The sequence below is a fragment of the Schistocerca cancellata genome, chromosome 6 (assembly GCF_023864275.1).
Source record: "Schistocerca cancellata isolate TAMUIC-IGC-003103 chromosome 6, iqSchCanc2.1, whole genome shotgun sequence".
Classification (NCBI taxonomy): domain Eukaryota; kingdom Metazoa; phylum Arthropoda; class Insecta; order Orthoptera; family Acrididae; genus Schistocerca; species Schistocerca cancellata.
In genome coordinates, this window is record NC_064631.1 from 244,754,636 (window position 1) to 244,779,426 (window position 24,791).

Genomic DNA, 24,791 nt, shown 5'->3' on the forward strand with positions numbered 1-24,791 from the left:
CTGGCGTTCTCGCTTCCCGCGCCCGGGTTCCCGGTTTCGATTCCCGGCGGGGTCAGGGATTTTCTCTGCCTCATGATGACTGGGTGTTGTGTGCTGTCCTTAGGTTAGTTAGGTTTAAGTAGTTCTAAGTTCTAGGGGACTAATGACCGTAGATGTTAAGTTCCATAGTGCTCAGAGGCATTTGAACCATTTTTTGTGATTCTGGGAAGTCTACGTAGCTCCATTACTAACGAACCGTCATTTAATTTGTTTTCACTTATTGGACTAGCGTCTATTTTCTTACAATTGTTGAAGAATCATTTCTTCTTTTGTTTCATTGTGGGCAACATTTTAATATTTTTGAGGAAACTGTTCAATATACTATATAGGAAAAGTGCCTGGCGCAGTTATTACATCGGTTACTGCTGCTACAATGGCAGTTTATCAAGATTTAAATGAGTTTAAATGTAATAGTCAGCGCACGAGCGGTGGGACATAGCATCTCTGAGGTAGCGATGAAGTGGGCATTTTCCCACACGGCCATTTCACGAGTGTACTATGACTATTGGGAATCCGGTAAAATATCAAATCTCCGACATCGCTGCGGCCGGAAAAAGATCCTACATAAACGGGACCAACGGCGTCTGAAGACCATTGTTCAACGTGGCAGAAGTGCAACCCTTCCGCAAATTGATGCAGATTTCAGTGCTGGGCCATCAAAAGTGTCAGCGTGCGAACCATTCAACGAGACGTCACCAACATGGGCTTTCAGAGCCGAAGGCCCACTCATGTATCGTTAATGAGTGCACGACACAAAGCTTTACGTCTCACCTAGGCCTGTCAGCACCGACATTGGACTGTTGATGACTAGAAACATGTTGCCTGGTCGGACGAGTCTCGTTTCAGATTGTATCGAGCGGATGCAGGTGTACTGGTATTGAGACAACCTCATGAATCCAAAGACCCTGCGTACCAGCCGGGGACTGTTAAATCTGGTGGAGGTTCAGTAATGGTGTGGGGTGTGTGCAATTGGAGTGATATGGGAACCATGATACGTCTAGATATCACTGTGGAAGGTGACACATATGTAAACATCCTGTCTGATCACCTGCATCCATTCATGTCCGTTGTACATTCCGATGGATTTGGGCAATTCCTGCAGCACACTTTGACACCCCACAGGTCCAGAATTGCTACAGAGTGGCTCCAGGAATACTTTTATGAAATTAAAAACACATCCGCTGGCCATCAAATTCTCCAGACGTGAACATTATTGAGGATATCTGGGATGCCTTGCGACGTGCTGTTCAGAAGGGCTCTCCACCCCCTCATACTCTTGCGGGATTCATGGTGTCAGTTCCCTCCAGCAATACTTCAGACATTAGTCGAGTCCGTGCCACGTGGTGTTGCGGTACTTCTGCGTGTTGGCGGGGGTCCTACACGATATTAGGCCGGTATACTAGTTTCTTTTGCTCTTCAGTGTATGATGTACGTAATTATAGGGCAGCCAAACCCAATCAACACTTAAGCGAAGAACATGAGCGGTGCGGACAGGAAACAGTTACCCGCACCCCAGAGATTTGGACGAAACCGAACTTGACCTTTGTTTCCGAGTGAATTCCACCATGATGGAAAGCCAGCTCACTTCACACGTCGTGCTCGTGAGGACACCCATTACAAGTTGAAAGGTGGATATCAAAAGGGAATCCTTTTGCTCGCAGCAATGCTCTCTACCTCTGTCATTAGTCTAACTACGGCAATATAGATGAAATAGGTACAATAGAACCTTGTGGGACGATGTAATGTCCTGGAAAATTCTTTGGGAGGCCATTTTGAAGAACTCTTGTGAATGTAGTACCTTGCGCGAGCTGTACAAAGAAAGAAAATTATTGTAAGAGTTGTGTAAATTGAATTTTATCATCGACAGCACACCAGTAACAATTCTGAAAAATTCTCTTTTTCAATATTATAGCTGTCGAATCAGTCGCTTCCTTCCGAGTTGTTACTTTCTTAAACGGCTGCAGTTGCTCTTCTTCCATTATGCGTGCGAGTGCTCATTTTCATCGTGGACACCTAGTGCAATATGTGGCAGAGGTTTTCCCATTGTTCCCCGTACCCTCGCTGATCTATTTCCACAAAATGTGCTCGGGCTGTATTTATAATACATAAACTAAGAAATTTTACCATCAGAAATGGTAAAGTAAAATACTAGGTACCGACTTGACAGAAAATCCTAGGAAGTTCTGGTCTTACGTTAAATCAGTAAGTGGCTCGAAACATCATGTCCAGACACTCTGGGATGATGATGGCATTGAAACAGAGGATGACACGCGTAAAGCTGAAATACTAAACACCTTTTTCCAAAGCTGTTTCACAGAGGAAGACCGCACTGCAGTTCCTTCTCTAAATCCTCGCACCAACGAAAAAATGGCTGACATTGAAATAAGTGTCCAAGGAATAGAAAAGCAACTGGAATCACTCAACAGAGGAAAGTCCACTGGACCTGACGGGATACCAATTCGATTCTACACAGAGTACGCGAAAGAACTTGCCCCCCTTCTAACAGCCGTGTACCGCAAGTCTCTAGAGGAACAGAAGGTTCCAAATGATTGGAAAAGAGCACAGGTAGTCCCAGTCTTCAAGAAGGGTCGTCGAGCAGATGCGCAAAACTATAGACCTATCTCTCTGACGTCGATCTGTTGTAGAATTTTAGAACATGTCTTTTGCTCGAGTATCATGTCGTTTTTGGAAACTCAGAATCTACTATGTAGGAATCAACATGGATTCCGGAAGCAGCGATCGTGTGAAACCCAACTCGCATTATTTGTTCATGAAACCCAGAAAATATTGGATACAGGCTCCCAGGTGGATGCCATTTTCCTTGACTTCCGGAAGGCGTTCGATACAGTTCCGCACTGTCGTCTGATAAACAAAGTAAGAGCCTACGGAATATCGGACCAGCTGTGTGGCTGGATTGAAGAGTTTTTAGCAAACAGAACACAGCGTGTTGTTCTCAATGGAGAGACATCTACAGACGTTGAGGTGACCTCTGGCGTGCCACAGGGGAGTGTTATGGGACCATTGCTTTTCACAATATATATAAATGACCTAGTAGATAGTGTCGGAAGTTCCATGCGGCTTTTCGCGGATGATGCTGTAGTATACAGAGAAGTTGCAGCATTAGAAAATTGTAGCGAAATGCAGGAAGATCTGCAGCGGATAGGCACTTGGTGCAGGGAGTGGCAACTGACCCTTAACATAGACAAATGTAATGTATTGCGAATACATAGAAAGAAGGATCCTTTATTGTATGATTATATGATAGCGGAACAAACACTGGTAGCAGTTACTTCTGTAAAATATCTGGGAGTATGCGTGCGGAACGATTTGAAGTGGAATGATCATATAAAATTAATTGTTGGTAAGGCGGGTACCAGGTTGAGATTCATTGGGAGAGTCCTTAGAAAATGTAGTCCATCAACAAAGGAGGTGGCTTACAAAACACTCGTTCGACCTATACTTGAGTATTGCTCATCAGTGTGGGATCCGTACCAGATCGGGTTGACGGAGGAGATAGAGAAGATCCAAAGAAGAGCGGCGCGTTTCGTCACAGGGTTATTTGGTAACCGTGATAGCGTTACGGAGATGTTTAACAAACTCAAGTGGCAGACTCTGCAAGAGAGGCGCTCTGCATCGCGGTGTAGCTTGCTCGCCAGGTTTCGAGAGGGTGCGTTTCTGGATGAGGTATCGAATATATTGCTTCCCCCTACTTATACCTCCCGAGGAGATCACGAATGTAAAATTAGAGAGATTAGAGCGCGCACAGAGGCTTTCAGACAGTCGTTCTTCCCGCGAACCATACGCGACTGGAACAGGAAAGGGAGATAATGACAGTGGCACGTAAAGTGCCCTCCGCCACACACCGTTGGGTGGCTTGCGGAGTATAAATGTAGATGTAGATGTAGAAATACCTTTATCATTGATCACTCTAGGTATCAAATTTGAAACTGTCTCATTCGGGTGTTTTTTGACTGTGATCGAGCTCCCCTTAGGCGCTATGTCTAGCACGTCTATCCAGTTAGACACACTGCCGGCCAACACGCAGCACTGATTTTACAATAAAACTTAGGATGACTCATTATTAAATGTGCTTTTATTTCTAGAAATGCGATTTGTAATTTTAATATAAATGCACTAACATTTTATATCTACTGAATAAATTTACAGGGAAATTATGAAGAGCATTCTCATCTCCTTAAGTTCATAATTACAAGCAGTCGCGGAAAGTGTGAAAGTGTAGCTTCTGCCTCCTCTGCAGACTGGTCGACAGCAAAAAGATCGAGGCAGCGCCTTCCGTTGTTTGCTCCTCAAAGACAGAAAATATGTCGATATAAAGTACGGATCTTTCTTATTAACGAGTGATACCATAAACATTTACACTGGGAAAGTATTGTGAATGCATAGTAATATCTGACACTGTAAACAGCACGCATGATAGGGAACCTATGGCTATTAATTTCATTGTGGTAGAGGAACGTATGACCCACTGCACATGTTATCTATGGCCATGAGACTTGTTTTTACAATTCAGATGAACTGCTAACAAAGGTTTACCCACTCAAGAATAATATGTATTTTAAGTAGTAATAAGGCTCACGTAATTGGAATATAGTTGCAACATGAAAGGTCTTCGGAGTCGCGTTTGTGTGCAGAATGTGAAAGTCTCGAGTTATCAATAATAGGGTGTTTTAAAATGATTTTACAGCTTTGAAATTCATTCACATTTATTTATATGATGTACGGATCGTGCTGTGGTGTCCATTTTTCCTGAATTACATGTCGTTCTTTTACCTTATAGCTTGATAGTTTGAATGTGATTTTCATTGGTTATGTGGCATGAATGTCATAGCATATGTGAGACAAGAAAGAAGATTAAAAGGATGTCAGGTTGGGTCAACACAGTGGCCCCGCCATCTGCACATCTCGACCAATCGATTTAACTCAAAAGCGGTTGATCGAGAATCTCAGACGTCGGCAACGTAGTGAGCAGTGCGCCAGCTTGCATGGCGTCTACGCTGGTTCTTTGTCAGTTAGCGGGATTTCAAAGTTTTCCAACATATCTACTCAAATTATGAGTTCGTTTACTATAAAAAAAAAAACCGCCTAAACTTTGCTCTTGCTGAATGCACAAAAAAGAAACGTTAACTTGAGGGATATCAGCGACATGTTCCAAGATTTGTCGGGGACTTCAGATGTGTTTATGAGCTTTATAATTAGGTCAAAAGTGGGTTCATCAATGAAGGTAACGTTCTCAATGAAATATTTGTCTTCATCCAGTCGATATAAAATTTCCCACAGAAGTACTAACGCAAAATTCTATCATCTTTTTTATGGTTTGAGATGCAAATATCTTGCTAACTCATATATACGACGCCGAGTCTATAAGAAGCACGCCGAGTCGATTTTGCAGGCTTGTTGACAAAGCCTTGTCTTAACTTGTTCTGCGACATCGTCAGACATACGCAGTCGACTTGAAGACTTTTTGTGGCTTACCAAGCGCTGAGTTTCAACAAAACACGTATGCAACTTATAAATTAATTTACACTCCTGGAAATGGAAAAAAGAACACATTGACACCGGTGTGTCACCCACCATACTTGCTCCGGACACTGCGAGAGGGCTGTACAAGCAATAATCACACGCACGGCACAGTGGACACACCAGGAACCGCGGTGTTGGCCGTCGAATGGCGCTAGCTGCGCAGCATTTGTGAACCGCTGCCGTCAGTGTCAGCCAGTTTGCCGTGGCATACGGAGCTCCATCGCAGTCTTTAACACTGGTAGCATGCCGCGACAGCGTGGACGTGAACCGTATGTGCAGTTGACGGACTTTGAGCGAGGGCGTATAGTGGGCATGCGGGAGGCCGGGTGGACGTACCGCCGAATTGCTCAACACGTGGGGCGTGAGGTCTCCACAGTACATCGATGTTGTCGCCAGTGGTCGGCGGAAGGTGCACGTGCCCGTCGACCTGGGACCGGACCGCAGCGACGCACGGATGCACGCCAAGACCGTAGGATCCTACGCAGTGCCGTAGGGGACCGCACCGCCACTTCCAGCAAATTAGGGACACTGTTGCTCCTGGGGTATCGGCGAGGACCATTCGCAACCGTCTCCATGAAGCTGGGCTACGGTCCCGCACACCGTTAGGCCGTCTTCCGCTCACGCCCCAACATCGTGCAGCCCGCCTACAGTGGTGTCGCGACAGGCGTGAATGGAGGGACGAATGGAGACGTGTCGTCTTCAGCGATGAGAGTCGCTTCTGCCTTGGTGCCAATGATGGTCGTATGCGTGTTTGGCGCCGTGCAGGTGAGCGCCACAATCAGGACTGCATACGTCCGAGGCAAACAGGGCCAACACCCGGCATCATGGTGTGGGGAGCGATCTCCTACACTGGCCGTACACCACTTGTGATCGTCGAGGGGACACTGAATAGTGCACGGTACATCCAAACCGTCATCGAACCCATCGTTCTACCATTCCTAGACCGGCAAGGGAACTTGCTGTTCCAACAGGACAATGCACGTCCGCATGTATCCCGTGCCACCCAACGTGCTCTAGAAGGTGTAAGTCAACTACCCTGGCCAGCAAGATCTCCGGATCTGTCCCGCATTGAGCATGTTTTGGACTGGATGAAGCGTCGTCTCACGCGGTCTGCACGTCCAGCACGAACGCTGGTCCAACTGAGGCGCCAGGTGGAAATGGCATGGCAAGCCGTTCCACAGGACTACATCCAGCATCTCTACGATCGTCTCCATGGGAAAATAGCAGCCTGCATTGCTGCGAAAGGTGGATATACACTGTACTAGTGCCGACATTGTGCATGCTCTGTTGCCTGTGTCTATGTGCCTGTGGTTCTGTCAGTGTGATCATGTGATGTATCTGACCCCAGGAATGTGTCAATAAAGTTTCCCCTTCCTGGGACAATGAATTCACGGTGTTCTTATTTCAATTTCCAGGAGTGTATAAATTGTATGCCGGTTGGAGAATCTTTCTCGTGATTGCTAAGCAAAATTATGTTGCACTGCTGTCACAGACTTTGGTTTTTGAACCAAAACAAGTAGCACGCACGCTCGGGACCAGTCACGGCAGGCAACTTTGATACAGCTACCGATAGTGCTTGTGGTGGTGTGTGACCCGTGGCCCTCGTTACTGGCGCGCCAGTCTCTTGGATGTCCATTATCGATCCTTCGATGTTTCTTATCTTTGCTTGCCTTGTTGTTTTCCGCATTCGCGGGGCGTGTGGCAGTTGACGTTTGCTCGGGCTACCTGCTGAGACGCCGCGAGGTACGAGGTGGGAAGTAAACACGTATATGTGGAGTTGGTTGTACGCGGTCTGCCGGTTTAGGATGGAGGATATGTGTTAGCTGCCTGCCTGCCTGTCTGCTCTGCTGATTTTGCTCGCCGTGCCTTTCGACCGCCTAGCTTGGGTTGCTGCCTGGTGTATCCTACACGAGCCATACTGGACGTCCAGCAGAAGTTAAGCAGCCTTGTGTTTCTTTTAAAGAAAAGGAGCAAAAGGAGCAAGACTTTTGTAACCAATTCTGGTGGCCTCTTAAGTGTGGCCTTAGCGTTTACACTGCCTTTGGGGAGAGTTAATTCTTTTAAATTTAAATAGTTGGGGTTCCCCCTGTCCTTTATAAAATTTTGGGGGTTTTATTTGAATTTTCTCTTTGGGGTTCCTTACTTGTGCTTGGTTAAATGTTTACTTGTATAGCGGGAAGTGACTCCTGGTTAAAACTCGGAGAAGGTGTTTGATGTTACTGCCGCCTCCAGCATTCGTCTTTTCAATTAAGTGTTGTCATCCCTTCGAGCGACCTGGTGTCACTCCTCGTTAATTAATGCTGGTTTATGTGTACTTAATTTTGAATTGGCCATTTGAATTAATATTTTGGAGGGCAGTATAGCACTAAGGCAACCTCATTGTATACCACCTTGCGCCCCGGTCTAGTACCTTAAATTTCAGTGGCACGAGTTAGCTCCACTACCGGTTTTACTGATGTGCTCCCTTCAAAATCTTGTCTTGTATAAGTTTGCTCCACGTGTGTCTGGGAAGACATAGATGAGCTTTAGTGTCACTTCAATGCTAGTCAGTTAATGGAATCTTTAGGCTTGGCTTCCACTGAAGAGTTTGAGTGAAGCGTAGTATGTTTGATTTGTTATTCATTTAATTACTGTACGTTTGTTTATTTAGTGGGGAGCAAGACATTTAAAGATTGTTTGTATTAACTCCCCTATTTGGTGGGTGTTGCTAATTCGTTCCAAATGGCCTACTACTTATTCAATGGCAAGGATGTTGATTAGTTAGTTACTGTGAGTACAAATTCATGCTATTTATTTGTTGCCGAAATTGTTAAGGTGTCTGTGTCGTGATTCAATCACTAGCTAATTGTTTGAGCTGAATTGATATAAACTTTACATTGCCTCCTTAAAATTTGTTGCCAGCAGAAACACTTAAGAGAAATAAGTTTTGTCACTGGGAGCAATATTTCATGCAGTTAAATTTTGTTTTAAAATGTGTATTTCTCTGATGTAATAAACGAGTGATAAAAGAAAAAAGCAAAGGGGTCTGGTCCTTCCTATTGTGTCCGGTTTGTAACACGTATCAGTGTGATTCGGCACTTACGTACTACATCTATCTAAATTTGGTCCATTTTTCTACGAAATTATTTGTAAGTCGTATGAATAAGTCTGTAAGAATTTTACAATTTGTAAAGTCCTTTTAAAAACACCCTTGTATCTCGTTGCGACCATATCGTGGGTGTCTGGCGCATGGCCCAGCCTGTAGTTCTGAAGCCACTAGACGTTTCATGCGGCAGAGTGTCAAAGTTCTACCACCAGTGATTCTAGAACCAAGCCGCTTTGCTAATTACGCATTCGTGACAGCAGTCGTCGTTGATTAACGCTCATTGTTACAGATGTTGGACGAGCCACGGTGCAGCAAATTACTAGCGAGTTAACTGTTGGGCGACAGGAGCTGGTGAGCAGCCATTCGATCCACAGCCGTCTCCGCTATACAGGGTACAGAAGCGTCAGCTGACGCGTGTTTCGCTTCACAGGGCATGGGCGAAGGAACAAACCTATAGGGCTGCGAAGCCGCAGAATGACGGTTCTTGTCGACGCACACCGATAGCAGGTACGAGTAATTCACAAACCGCGTCAATGTGCATCCCGCTTGCCGACAGAGCACCGTTCATGTTCCTGGTGGAGGTAGTTTCGTGGAAGAACTTTACTTGGGATGACATGGGTGCCCTACCCGTATCCCAGCGTCCTTCATCGGCAACTTCACATAAACACACTGTTGTATCAAGACGGCCAGTTCGTTTGATCACTGACATCCTTCCTGCTGCGACACAATGGACTTCCCTATTGTTGTTTCGGCTACTGTGGGAGTCAGCACCGACACAAACAGTACTTGCGACGGCCTGTGGCAGGAATCCAATATGGTCTGTAGTGATTAATAGAAGACTTTCTTTCTAAAAAGGAAGAAACGTAACTTCTCGTTATGAGGTGACTTGATGAACTTCCTTTGCCTCCTACATGCATATCATGCATTTACTTTACTCACTTTACTACTCGTAGAACGCAGGGTAAGTATCATCTTGCTATTACTCACTACTGGTGCTCTCGATGTCTGCAACCGATATGGGACCGACTAGCAGCGGGCAGCGTTGATAGGGGCCGCTGAACAGTCTTCCTAGAGGTGTGGCGCTGTCCACACTTTCCATTGGCGCGCGGGTCAGCACTTTCTTCATGCCGTTTCGCGGCGCTGCACTGGTCGGTGTGTAGTCGGTGCTTTAGGACTACACAGCTGTCACTCCTGAAGTGTACCTGTATTTCTTTGGGACTGTCCACGGACTTTATGTGCCGTGAGGTGGATTCCGTATTTTACATTTTTGTCGCAATTGATCATGATGTGCGTGTCTTGGACCTATTTGTCAATTTCGTTTGATCTAGTGCGTCAATTTCCACGACTGTTGTGCAGTGTTGGATCCCCAGTGCTGTCTGTGTCCCACGGATCCGCGGTGGGACACATCGCTTTCGCGAAGAGGGCAATAGACTATGCTACACATTCCTGTATTGTTGTTTAATATTGTTGTTTAATACAGCTGTACTACGTGTCAGCTTACTTGATAGTGTGATTCTTGTCCCTATAAAAGAATTTCCGTCACTATCTTGAATCGATTAATGGTATGGAACGTGTAAAGATCCTACTGAATCCATCGATACCCTGTTCTCTCAACTGAATCTACCGTTACTGTTTCATCTCCGGTTTTATTTAGTTATTTTATTGCGGAGAGAAGCATCAAAGCGTAATAAATGGCTCTGAGCACTATGGGACTTAACATCTGACGTCATCAGTCCCCTAGAACTTAGAACTACTTAAACCTAACTAACCTAAGGACATCACACACATCCATGCCCGGGGCAGGATTCGAACCTGCGACTGTAGCGGTCGCTCAGTTCCAGACTGAAGCGCCTAGAACCGCTCGGCCACACTGGCCGGCTCAAAGCGTAATACCTTGCCTCTTATTATTCCAGTGATAAGTTAACATGCAACTGGGCAATATCATTACTTGAAAATTAGTGTCAGTTTCATATTCAAATCAATTGTATCTCAAGTTGACCTCAGTCGAAGTCTTGGAGACAGCAGAAGCGGACATTTGTTTTCAATTGCAATACAACAACATTGATTTCTTTCTTTTCTTCCATCTACACCCTTGTAGATATTCTATTGCATGTGTTGCATTTGGACTAAGACGATTTCTGCGTGCTGTGCCAGCCGCAGAGCAGCAAGGGCAGTCCAACAGAAGAACCGTTCAAACCTCCATCGGTTTGCGTCGGCCTCTAGTGCAGGACCCAAATATGGGAGGACCGATGGTTCAGATAGCCGTGTATTGCGCTCTATCAGCTTGCTGGAAGGATTTTGTCAGCCAGGGACACTCTGCAACATTTTCCAGCTAAGGAAGTCTGCGTGCCGTTTGCCTGTTGGAAAGATTTGGTAATTAATATAGCCAGTTTTTTGAGCCATTGTTAAGAGAGAACTTTCTATGGGAGATACTGATCTCAAAAGCCTTCTAAAAGATAAGGACAGTCCCGGGGAATGGCGGTTACATATATCAGGCCGCCCGTTCGACATCTAGCCCAACAGTACAGGAGTACAGCGGTGTCTGCTTAGTTTCTTCATTGATGGAAAGAAAATATTACTTTCTGATTGACAATTGCTGCTTGATATGTGGGAAACGTCCACAGAACTGACACGCTGTGTGCTTTTAATTTCGCTTCGAAGTTCACTCTGAGTAGGTCGACTTCAGGCTCTGATTGCAGAGCGGACATTTCGGTGTCTGTTTGCAGCTGGGTCACTTGACGTCTTATAGTCGGTGGAGACACTCGGGTTCCGCACGCTGCTTGGACACTTTGTTGTCTCGATGCTCCAGGCGGAGGCGTCACCAGCAAACTCCTGGGTCAGACCCCTTCCGGGGAAGATGCGACAGCGGCGCTCGTACAGCCGCTCTCAAAGAGCACCGTGCGAATTTCGCTTCACCGATTTGATTCATACAGACAGGGTGTGTGAGGCGTGATAGAACTTCAGCTTGTGTAAACAGGGAGACGCAAATATTAACCGTTTCCGATAAAATAGTTTGAAAATTTGTGGCGTGTTTGTATAGTCTGTAGTGTCGCTAGTATTCAATGAGTCTGCAGTAGAGTGAGTAAGCGCTGTTTGCCCGCCCGGTTAGCCGTGCGGTCTAACGCACTGCTTTCCAGGTGGGAAGGTGCGGCGGTCCCCGGCACGAATCCTCCCGGCGTATCAGTGTCGAGGTCCGGTGTGCAGGCCAGTCTGTGGATGGTTTTTAAGGCGGTTTTCCATCTACCTCGGCGAATGCCGGCTGGTCCCCCTTATCCGCCTCAGTCACACTAAGTCGGCGATTGCTGCACAAACACTGTCTCCACGGGCGCGTACACCATAATTACTGTACCACGTAAAGACTGGAGTTACACTCGTCTGGTGTGAGACGTTACCGGAGGGTCTACTGGGGGCCGAACCGCACAATAACCGTGGTTTCGGTGAGGAGCGACGGTGGAGTGAGTGCACTGCTGTAGCCTGTTGTGGGGTTGTGTACCACTGCGGGCTACGGAGGGGACGGAGCCCCTCCGTCGTTTCTAGGTTCCCAGTCCCATACAATACAATACAAGCGCTGTTTCATAAGCGTGAGGTCTATGGATAGAATCTCGCTGCCTGTACCTTTTTTAAATTTCCACTCAGTTTCAACAACAGATTTATTATGAGTCTGCAGATTATGAATATTTAATGATTCATTTATTATTTTCGTTATCTTTACAATGAAAAAGGAATAAGTAAAAAAAATTAATCACGAGAGTTTCACTCAGATGAATATTGTCATTTTCTCCATTTGTGACAAGCATAACATGTAACCTATCGTGCAATGCACGATTCCTGATTACTGTGACACATGGCATATGTAATAAACACCGAATTTTTCCATGTGTACGGTTTTTTTAATGTGTCTGTTGAAAAGCAAATTAGCTTACATTCCTAAACGGTCACACAATTTCGTGGCGCTCAATGGATATCTACGCATATCACCGAACGTTGATTAGATAGCTCCAAGAAAGAAGTACCAGCAGCTGGGTTCGATGCACAAACCGCACACTTGTGGAACTAAGCGCTTACTCTCTCGGCTGCGAACATCTCGGATACGAGCGGCGATACAAAATACGTAAACACATCCAAAATTTTCAAACTCGTTTTCCTCGAAAGCAGTTGGGGGTTTGCGTCTTCCTGTTTGTATGAATGATGATGTCTGTTCTTTCAGACATGTCCGAAGGGACAAACACCACGCATTCATATAACTGATTAGCCTTCATAGACAATGAATCCACCACCTTCGATGCTGATGCACAATTACTTCCGGCCTCTTGCGGGAATCTTAAAGTAGCGAGCGTGGAGGACATGGACAGGGACTGCGGATAAGTGTCGCTAAGTGGGAATGTGGTCGGCGGAGAGGAGTGCCGAGATAGGCCTCGTAGTTACTAGCGACATTGTACATGCCTGGCGCACTGGTTGACGCTAGTACCTTGTATGATGGAGATCCTCGATTCGAATCCCAGTCCGGCATAAATTTTCACTCATTACCGCTGATTCCGCATAATGTCTCGGTGCAGCTGAAATTAACACTCCCTTTTTCTCCCCCACCTCCAGTTTACATAATACTCTGAAGCCCTAGTTGTGGCCTACACCCTGTCTTTTCGAACGAAATAGGTGAGGGAACGTTTGTACAGTCCCCTTAGCAAGCCCTCGGCACCTTCCACAACTAGCGCATTAACATTCCAACGGTGGTGAGATTTACGGACCGCACCAGTGGTACAGCTCGCAATGAAGTTAACAGCCGTTACAGTTTATATCTGACCACTTCAACCGGCACAGTTGCACAACAGCTTTACTTATACTCCGCCCATGAATGTAATCACTGTTGTCGAGTCGAGGATTTGTTACAGTTAAAAATTTAGTATGTTAGAGAGCTGAATTTATCACGTCCTTCCGTTCCAGAACTTCGCCAACATAAGCCACTTCCAATTGATCTTGCTTTTGTTTATTATTACTATCGTTACATCTGGAGTACTTTTTTTCTAAATAACTTGACAATGATTTACGAAATCAACTTGTGCTAATAAAATTAGAACTTATCGTAACTTTGAATTTCATTTCATAGCTACTTATCCCTGTTCACAATTAAGAAAACTGTGATTGTCCCAACGAATTCTTCCACTGTTAGGCTGAAAATTACAGTTAATTTATTCCTTTAAGCACAATGTAATTAGAATGGTTGATTGGGGGAGGAATGTAGATAGAAAACTAAGACCCACTATGTTAGCCGAGGGAGCTAACGCGCTGCTTCAAGGACTCGGGTAGGCGCGCCGGCTCCGGATCGAATCTGCCTGGCGGATTAACGAGGAGGGCTGGTGTGCCAGCCAGCCTGGATGTGGTTTTCAGGCGGTTTTCCACATTCCACTAGATGAATACTGGGCTGGCCCCATGTCCAGCCTCAGTTACACGACTCAAAGACATTTGAAAACGTTCGAACTATTTCATTGTTTACACTATACACAGACAGTTGGGCACACTAATTCAGTCCTGAAGGGTATGGGGTGGCGACAGGAAGGGCATCTAGCCACCTTCCGACACCACGTTACGGGTATCTATCTCTTATAAGACCATCATGAGACCATTTTACTCCTTGGCGACAGCAGAAGACCGGGACCTGGAGCAAGCCGCTCTTGATAGGTGTGAAGAACACTGCGAAAGCCCCCTCGCTACTAAAGAGTGTGAGAAATAACGCTAGTTAGTTTTCTGTCTAGATCGTCATTTTCTGGGGCCTGTGTCCCACTTCAACGCGGGGTCGGCCATTTTACTATGGATTTGGCGATGTTGGTGTCGGAAGGTGGCTTGATGATGCACTTCCTGTCGCCACCCCATACCCTCCGGGACTGAATTAGTGTGCCCAACTGTCTGTGCATAGTGTAAACAATGAAATAGTGCGAACGTTTTCAAATGTCTTTGAGTCGTGTAACTGAGGCTGGACATGGGGCCAGCCCAGTATTCACCTAGTGGAATGTGGAAAACCCCCTAAAAACCACATCCAGGCTGGCTGGCACACCAGCCACCTTCCGACACCAACATCGCCAAATCCATAGTAACATGGCCGACCCCACGTTGAAGTGGGACACAGGCCCCATAAAATGATGACGATCTAGACAGAAAACTAACTAGCGTTATTTCTCACACTCTTTAGTAGCGAGGGGGCTTTCGCAGTGTTCTTCACACCTATCAAGAGCGCCTTGCTCCAGGTCCCCGTCTTCTGCTGTCGCCAAGGAGTAAAATGGTCTCATGATGATCTTATAAGAGATAGATACCGGTCACCGAATAAAATAAGTAACTTACTTGCGATCGACACTGCTTTCATTGAAGTAATTTTACTATACTTCTATCGATCGCTGTTTCTTCTACGGAAAATGTTCCAAATATTCAGCGTACAAAACTATGTATATGAGGAGTCAGGATCCAAATGTTCCTTGGTACGTTGATTGTTGTTCACTTTGCCTTCGGTACATAGGAGCCTAGACAGCACGCTGTAACCAACAGCGTCTGAAGCCGTAAAACTTAGCGTTCATCCTTTTTGTCACTGTGCAATGTTGGCTGCAAGATGGCGACCGTCACAGCAATGCCCAACACATTCGTATCCCTCCCTGCTGGACTTCTTCAAGCGGGACTTGTCCGGAGGCAATGGAGTTTCCCCTTGGGCTTGCTGACGTAGGCATTTGCTTACATCCGGTAGTGTAAGGCGTTTGAGGCTTCTGGGTTACTGAAGCCCACACAAAGATAGCTCTGCCCTTAGCAGATCGGCTCGAATCGTCGACACAGACTAGGTCCACCACCCAGTGTACAACCAATACCGTACACACAGATTCGTGGTCAGTTACCCCCCAGCAACTTTGAGAGTGGAGATGTAGTTTAGGAGGACAGTGAACTCAGTTTAAATCTCTCTTCTAATATTAAGTTGTTACGTTCCTCCCTGTTCATATTGTTATTCTAAAAGAAAAGAAAAAGAAAAAACCAGAGACCAACCCAGGCATTACCGTAACAGATTGGCCCCTGAAAATTCAGTAAAATTACAAGAAGCCAGATTCAATCTCAACGTAAAGGCAAGGCGTAGACGTTCCTTGGACAAGGTGGGAAAAATTGAGATCAGGTGATCCGTAATTGAAGCTGTTCGCTGACTGAGGGAAGAAGTCATTAAGTGCAGCTCACTGCTGCCTAATTTGTGTCGATTTTCCCGCATGTGGTCGCTACAAGAGATTCGGGTTGCTAGGCTTCGGCAAACAGAGAGGGAGGGGGCTGGGGGTGAGGGTGGTCGGCGCCAATGGTGGCTGATTGGTTGTTTACACGCAACTAGTTCGGTAATTGGCGTCAGTCTCACGGAACACAATAAAATCCAACAGGACGATTTCGTCTAATTATCTTTGCAGCGGGGGGTTAACCTCTTCATTCAGTAGCAAACAACATGCAGGGCAGGGCGTGTCCAGGTTTATACGTCCGGTGGTAGCTACCTCTTCATACTCTTAACATTTTTGCTTACATCTGCCGACAGGTGCTTCAGGATTACGTGCAAAGTCTGCGTTGCCGTTAAAACATTGCTGTGATAGGAATTAAGGCCATAGGCGACCGTTAATGCCAGATGCTTCATGTTCACACGATACGCGGCAGCAGTGCGTATGTGTTTTGTGCCTTGAAATATCTGTTTAACGTAATGATTGTAGTCTATTAACTCCCCTTTGTACAGTGTTCCTTCACGTAGTTGATACTTTTGGTTTCTTTTACAATTCGCACGTTTATCTATGTTTTATATTGTTATTTTCATTGATTGTAACATAATACAAACTTGTTCTATAATAATGATCTCATGAATTCGTCCCAGATGCACCTTTAGTACCACGTGGAGTGCACTTTATTTAAAGACTGTAAAACGTTTTATTTGGGTGCAACATTCAAAACATATGTATTTGACTTAGAAGTAAGATTAAAACAACGTAGGCCGGCCGGAGTGGTTGAGCGGTTCTAGGCGCTTCAGTCTGGAACCGCGCGACCGCTACGGTCGTAGGTTCGAATCCTGCCTCGGACACGGATGTGTGTGTGATGTCCTTAGGTTAGTTAGGTTTAAGTAGTTCTAAGATCTAGGGGACTGATGATCTCAGCTGTTAAGTCCCATAGTGCTCAGAGCCATTTGAACCATTTGCAGACAACGTAAAACATTAGTTTCTACTGTCTCCGAAACCTTATTCACTTGGTTATTAAGATGGTCTTCTACAATTAAAATTATTTGTAGGCTGTCTGGAGGGAGTTATATTATGTAGGTTCTAGAAGACTTCCGCCTTCAGTATTGATGTAATTTTTGTCAGAGACTGAAATGATTATTTCTGTAACGATTTTACAGCAACGTTTTCTATGCCCATAACGGTAGTTAATTGTCTTCATGATCAATATGGGCAGTGAACATCGATCCTCAGATCCACATTTCATTTTATACCGGTATAATCAACCTCGGTAATATCTGCGTTTCATAATCACACGCTTCATCAGCTCTAAAAAGATTTTTCAGCGGGAGGTGCTACAGGAGAAGCGTTGTACATGACCTGAATTCCGAAATCGTACATTTCAAGACGAATTAAAGTACATCATGCGGAATGGCCACTATATTAAAATTACGAAAATTCTGTCTTGTGCAAGGGCTTGCGGAGTACTGATGTAGAAGCTGCCACATTTCTTGTATAGCATATGCCCTAAATGGGAAGAGCTTCTCTCAGCTAACGGGCGAGATAAGTATTGATAACCCTTCGTGCTTTCATATTAACGTTCTCCCAAGTATCAGACCGTGAGAGAGGCGTGGACTACGACACTACTTTTAATGGATCCTGGGTAAAGGTGATAGTAATCACAAAACTGACAAATAACATATTTAAGATTTTGAAAATAGAGATTTTCTGAACGTAGTACAGAACAAGGTACTTTTAACTTAGTGCAGCGTCTACTAGCATGAAAAACATTCCTAGAACGAAATATAAAACGAACATTGATCTATAAATACAAAGGTTTAACTTGAGAACACTTCAGAGAGAGAATACTTAACCATGAGAAATATGTTTAGGCAACAAAAAGAGGGTGGTGGCAGACTTTGGTGAATCTTACCGCAGGGAAGGCGCTGCTAAACTCCGGTAGAATCGTGAAATAATCACGATCGCCAAACAGCCGAAACGGCGATCGAGTCCGAGAATAATTACTTGATTGCGCCTAAATAGCGAACATAATGGAGCGCATCTATAGAGCAGACGCTCTCGCGGACGAGATTGCAGCTGGCCCTTGCAAGAAGCTGTTGCAGAATGCCTGGAGCTATGGTCCTCAGGGGTTTTTTTAGTTGGTGTGCACCTCGCACTGGTGTGCTTAGGGCTGAAAATATTTCTGGTGCCAACTTGCTGGCTTGTCAAGAGGCTAGCTACCCCCTGATGGAGCAAAGAATTGGCCGCTTACTTTTTGCTCCACAGGTTTCCTAACTCGGCGCTACCTCGGCCGTTGGAACTTTGGGCTTTTCTGTATTTTTGCGCGCCTCAAGACCAAATTATGGATACTGCAGCGGTTTGGTCGTCAGCAAAAGGAACCGAAACAGTCACCTGATTTCCTATTCATTAATTTCATCTCAACTTATCCTTTGTTTCCGGCCGCCCACGCGCTTGTCACGGCTCTTGGCGTTCGTGGGAGTGTTCGCAGCCAGATGTGTTATAAGCTTATAGCAAATAATTTTTAATATATAGCATCAGACGAAGTAGCGCACTGATTATCACAGTGGACTCGTAATCAGGAGTAAATCCACATCCGGCCATTCAGATTTTGGTTTTCCGTGATTTCCCTAAATCGCTCCATGGAAATGAATAACTCCCTTGAAAATGGCATGGCTGACTTCCTTCATCATGCTTTAGTTCTCCGAGCTTGTGATTCGCCTCTACTGATCTCGCTGTAGACGTGAAGTTAAACTCTAATCTTCCTTCACTTTCCTAGCGTAATGCAGTTAGAAATCTGCGCACTATTTGCAAATGGATGCGACAAACGTGCGTGAATTACAGTGTGCCCGACACCGAAAGAAGGTTAACGGAGTGTGGATGTAGACAATCTGTACACTCTGACGTAGCCACAATGGGCCAGAATCCTGAAAATCTGATCAAAATATCAAAATCTTCTACAATATGGCCAAAAATGGTAACAATGGTGTTTCTGAGCCTTCGGAAAACGATTTTTACACCTAAATTGAAAAACTCCAAACGGTGGAATCAATATGGAAAACCTTTTGGTGAATATTTATAATTTTACTGGTAAACTTTAGTACAAAATTCTTCTGTTACTGTCTTTACCACAAACTGAAAATTTTACAAGTCTTCTTAATCCTCTTCCACTTGTGCTTCATTTCCTTCTTCACTCTTCTTTCTCACCGACATATGTATCAGTACTGCGTTTTGAAAACGATGAGCATCGACCAGTCTGCATGTAAATGATTTCTTGTCTTCGCCGAGACATAACAGATTGAAAATAGTGCTCTCTCTCTTAATGTCGTCAGTGTTACGCTTTCTTTGTAATGAGCTGTTCGGAACTTGATTCTATGTCATGTTATGGTGCTTCGTGGTGCTCCTTGTGCATCGTTACTTATTTCGAAAAAATTTGTTACTTTTGAAATCGTAAAGTAGCAGTGCCAAGCCGCGTGCAGCTTAGTTTGTCCATTATTAATTTAAAGCATGTTGTGGTTAATTTAATTCACAACTGTGCCTACTCGTTACTTTTTTGTGAACAGAGCGGCTAACTGTAGTGTTGATATTTAAAATTTTAGATCTGAGCCGTTATTTTTGATTGCTGTACACCCCGGTTTGGTTTAAAGTTTCATTTGTTTCATAAATAATTTTTTAAGCTCGTACAAATCTCTGGACATTTGGGCAATCTACGTGTTTTATCGTGTTTAACTGCTGTTAATTATTTATCCATTTGTTGGTTAAAAGCCACATATAGTCCCGAGCTCAGTTGGATCTTCTTTCAAAGGGCGGTTTATATTATCTCAGTGGTTTGTTGAAATATTTCATATCTGGTAATTGTTTTATGTTCCGTGTGTTTTAGAAAATCCTGACCATACTGTTGTAAACTGTTGTGTAAAGTTGACCTCAGGCAGCCGGTGTTGGCATTCAGTGAGGGTCTGTAGCACTTTCTCCCGCAATTAGAATAATTTGTTGAATGAAAAATTGAAATGATTTAATTTCATGAGTTTCCATTTTTAATAAATTTGTAAATGTTTAAGTAACAAATTTTTGAATCCGAAGTTCGCTTTCTGTGGATCGTCTGTTTGAGTACAGAAATATAATCGAAGCACAGCGCAAGTTAATTCTGAAGCTTAAAGTAAGTCGACCACGGCTCAGAAGGTGTAGTGTATATTTTCCGTTGGTTGACTTGTTACAATAGTGCATGAAAAATAAGAGATTCGCGTTCTTGCAATGCGACTTTTGATTGTGTATTGTCCTTTTTCAGAATTGTATCATATGAAACCTAATTACGCTTTTTTCATTCACAGTTATGTAATCGTCTGATGCAGTGCTTCTCAAGATGACGGTTATTGTGTGTTTCCTGCAACGCACAAGAGCTGACGTGACAGGACCGCTTGCAGGAAAACTCCATAGTCGCGCATTACATGGCAGTGGCGTATATCCTGACTGGTCTACACCCTGTCATAACACAACTCCTTCCTGAAGGGAATTCTTGAAAGGAATAAGTTTAGACATAAATAATTTTCTAAATAGTTCTTCACGCACATGTAAGTCAAGCATGCTAGCGCGCCCTGTACGAACGTAACTGTTCCACTTTATAGACGGCACAACTCATGATCAGAAACGGAAGCTGATTTAAGCGAGCATGAGTGGCGCTAGATGGCGATCTGACGTGTTACATTCATAAAAACAGGCGCTAGATGACGATTTCAAGTGTCTTTCGTAACAATATACTAAGTTTATTTTTATAATTTGTCTTTATATTGCACTTTTTAATACTTTTATAGTTTTTACATTTAATAGAAATTTTGCATTTCTGTTTTTTTTTGTTTCTATTGTCAGTCATTATATAAGAAATCGAATAACTGTCATAAATCGATCAAATGAGATCAAAACAATTCTGAACGCAGAAATGTTTTTTTTTTTTCCGAAGTAGAACTCATAATCCAGTTTGACAGTATGAAATTTCTCCTTGCCAGTTTTCTTCTCTCTCCTGCCTTGTAATTCCTCAAGTTTTAAAACTTTTCTCCTAAAACTCTCTCCTTTCAATACCATCTCTTCACTTCTTCCTTTCCAAGTTTCCCTAATGACTTGAATCCATATGGTTCTTAATTAATTTTCCTTAAATATTTAAAGACCATCTTAGTGACTGTATTGTCATCCTCGAAGTAAATATGGCTAAAAGATGATAATCCGGTCTTCCTCATTGTTTCTGGTATGTTTTCTGTCCTCTGCTAAATTACATCGTTAGACCTGCTTCTCTCAGTTTAAAAAAAATTGCATTTTGCTGAGGATCTAATGTTTTCCATATAATTCTGGTTTCCAGCGTTTCCAGTTTGTAAGCCCATAGCTCAATAATAGAAATTTACTCACATGCAGCCATTCTGCATTCGCTTCTGTGTTATAGTTTTTTATTTTAAGTTACTTAGACAAACACTTCTTGTTGCAGTTATATTATGAGCTTTTTCCATCATTAGAGCATCTTCAGGGCTCTCCTTTAGACCAGTCTTTTCATAACCACCTCCTTCAACACTCTCTTACGTGTATTTCAATTTCTTTACCTTTGCTATTTGCTCAGCATCTGTTAAATATTTTTTTGAGCACTTCTCATATTTAATAATTTTTTGTGTGCTGCGATTCTCAAGACTGTCATGTTAGCTGCTTCTTCTAAAAGATTGATCTTTTGCGTCTCTCGGGCTTTCAGAAAGTATGCCAACAGTCCCCAAATGGGAGGCTATCTATTGCAACACTTTATTCTTTCTCCCTAACGCGTGTGGAGATATTTTGTTTTCTTTCAAGTTTTCATTAGAAATTCCCACAATTCCCACAATTTCCTCCATGAAAGAGTTGGAAAGATTGTGTCTGAGTTCCTTAATCAGATCTGTCAGCTCTAAATCCAAATTCACCGATTACCTTCTCTAGCATGTCTACAGCGTCAAAAGTTTTTTGAAGTCAATAATTTTTGAAATTGATAATCTTTACTTCATCGTAAAGTCGTTTGAGACCAATAACCTAATAAACAGCGATAAGCATTAAGTCAATAAAATTAAACCATGTCGGAAGCGGACGACATGAGAGGAGCCACAATCTAAGTGTGCCCTGGGCACCAGTCACCAAGATTACACACATGATGTATACTGATTTACTGATACAACGATAACATCCGATGAAGAGAAAAAGCGTTCGGTCTCACGCAACTGTAGCAGGCTATCGATCATCTGCGTGAGGACTATCTCTAAAAAATAAATGAGCATGGCTCATATATTGTCACGGGAATATTTGCGTGTAAAATCGTCTCGGTAACGCCGGGTATCCTTATTCTGAGCTTCCTCCGAATCTTCGGCTAATCGACCAATCTGCAACGGAGGATCTCCAATTATGGGATATATGTGCACCAAAACTTCCTGAACTGATGTAGGCATAGGACGCTGCTGCAGAATATTGTGACCTCAGTGACGTTGGCACCCGGATCTCCAGAAATATATATTTCCTTCAGAGTTCTTGCTAGAGCTCCCTGCAAAAAATTTTAATAGTTCTGTGGTATTTCGCCAAAAAAGGTACTAGCTCGTGAAATTATTATGTTGTAAAAAATATTTACCAATTTGCGAAAAAAAATTATGTCCACAATTCCAAATAATTCCCCAAGAATTCTGCAGACAATTCTAATGGTAGTTTTTATGCAAATTATAGTTTGAGATAGCTGAAATAATGAAGGACCCATTTCTACCATGTCGCAGTGCCGCACGGTAGAAAAAGTCTCTCCACTAAAAAACGCAAATACGGGCATACAAATATAGTTGAACTCGTTAACTATACTGTTTGGGTAGAAGGGAAGTCAGAGCTATTTACAATATCGGAGCCACGCAGAGGAAGTTTTTAGCCACTGATTTAGGATAATACTGGTAGTAATTTAGATTTATGTCGACATACATCATTAAAGCTAGTAAAATGTAGTAAACATATCTTCGCTGGTGTTTTCCATCTTATTTTAACCTGACAGCTAGGCAGAATCGCTGTCATATATTAAACAGGCCACACATACAATATCTGAAATGTGTCATTCTCCGAGTCATTGTTTGCTTTCACCTGTCACGGGATGCATCATATCGAATTGAGAGCGTAGAAACACCGCAGCATTGGGAAAGTCTGCACCAGTGCAATCTACACAAGATTTCGCGGGTGTCGTGCCTAATTAGGTACCCTTATAGGATCACTTTGTCGTCCATCCGTCTGTCTGTCTGTCCGACTGTTCAGGAAGCTTTTTCTCAGTCTAGGATAGACTTATTACCTACGGTCCCTTGGCGATGTGCAAAAGTGAAGCTCCTAAATCCATCCAATCAGAAGAGGCGGCCATTTCTGTCATGCATTTTAAGACTCACTCATGCAAAGGTACAGTGAACTTCTCATTGACTTAGAGTAATGAAATTTGCCAGGAAGCAAGGATTGGATTGGATTGTTTGGGGGGAAGAGACCAAACAGCGAGGTCATCGGTCTCAGCGGATTAGGGTAGGACGGGGAAGGAAGTCGGCCGTGCCCTTTCAAAGGAGCCATCCCGGCATTGGCCTGGACTGATTTAGGGAAATCACGGAAAACGCAAATCAGGATGGCCGGACGCGGGGTTGAACCGTCGTCCTCCCGAGCCAGGAAACAAGGTTTCGCAGTACAACAAAAGGAAAAAAATCCGAAAATTGTTAAACTGTGATTGTATCACGCGAAACAAATATCGTCATTTGTTATCACTGTCTGTCGGTTCGCTTGTTAGGCCCCCTTTTTCTCAGTAACGGGCAAACGTATGAAGTTGAAATACATGTCACATACTGAGGTCTCTGGTCCATTGGCGTTATAACAAAAGTCCGCTCATAAGTCAATGTAGTCAAAAAGATACGGCCAATTATTTCACATGTTCTGATACTCGGGAACTCACTCACCGCCGAAGGGTGTGGCCGAGCGGTTCTAGGCGCTTCAGGCTGGAACCGCGCGACCGCTACGGTCACAGGCTCGAATCCTGCCTCGGACATGGATGTGTGTGATGTCCTTAGGCTAGTTAGGTTTAAGTAGTTCTTAGGGGACTCATAACCTCAGATGTTAAGTCCCATAGGGCTCAGAGCCATTTGAACCAACTCACACATCAAAACATATACCATACTTCCCATTGGTTTATGATAATGAAATCTGACAAGCAGCAATGTGTATGTGTGAAATCTTATGGGACTTAACTGCTAAGATCATCAGTCCCTAAGCTTACACACTACTTAACCTAAATTATCCTAAGGACAAACACACACACCCATGCCCGAGGGAGGACTCGAACCTCCGCCGGGACCAGCTGCACAGTCCATGACTGCAGCGCCTCAGACCGCTCGGCTAATACCGCGCGGCAAGCAGCAATGTTTCAATGTACAAGTAAATGGAAAGAAGGCTTATAATTCCTAGGTACGATATCTTGCGAGTACCACTGTCGATAACACGCAAAAATCGTCAATATCATAGACTCCCAGAATGGATGAACTGTCTACATACGAAATTCGTGCGGAACACTCAGAGCGCGAGCCCTATTCGGAACTGCCCAATTTTTTTCCTGTTCTGCCCGGGTTTTGAAGCGAGTTGGCCCACTGTGTGGTGTACAGATTTGAGAAGGTCGGCCGTCTTCGGCCGACGTCGGCCGTCGGTGTAATCCACCGACGTAGGTGGATTAGAAATTGCAGCGCTTCGTGTTCAGCCAGCGCACGTCTGACACTCTGAGACCGTGAGAGACCCGCACTTGCAGAAAACCCGCTCCTTGGGCAGCAGTATTAACAAGTACTGCTGTGCGTTCGCCGCTACTATGCAGAGAATAGAGCGCGGCGCCGCAGACGGCGGCCGGTCAGGTCTGGAAGCAGCAGTCG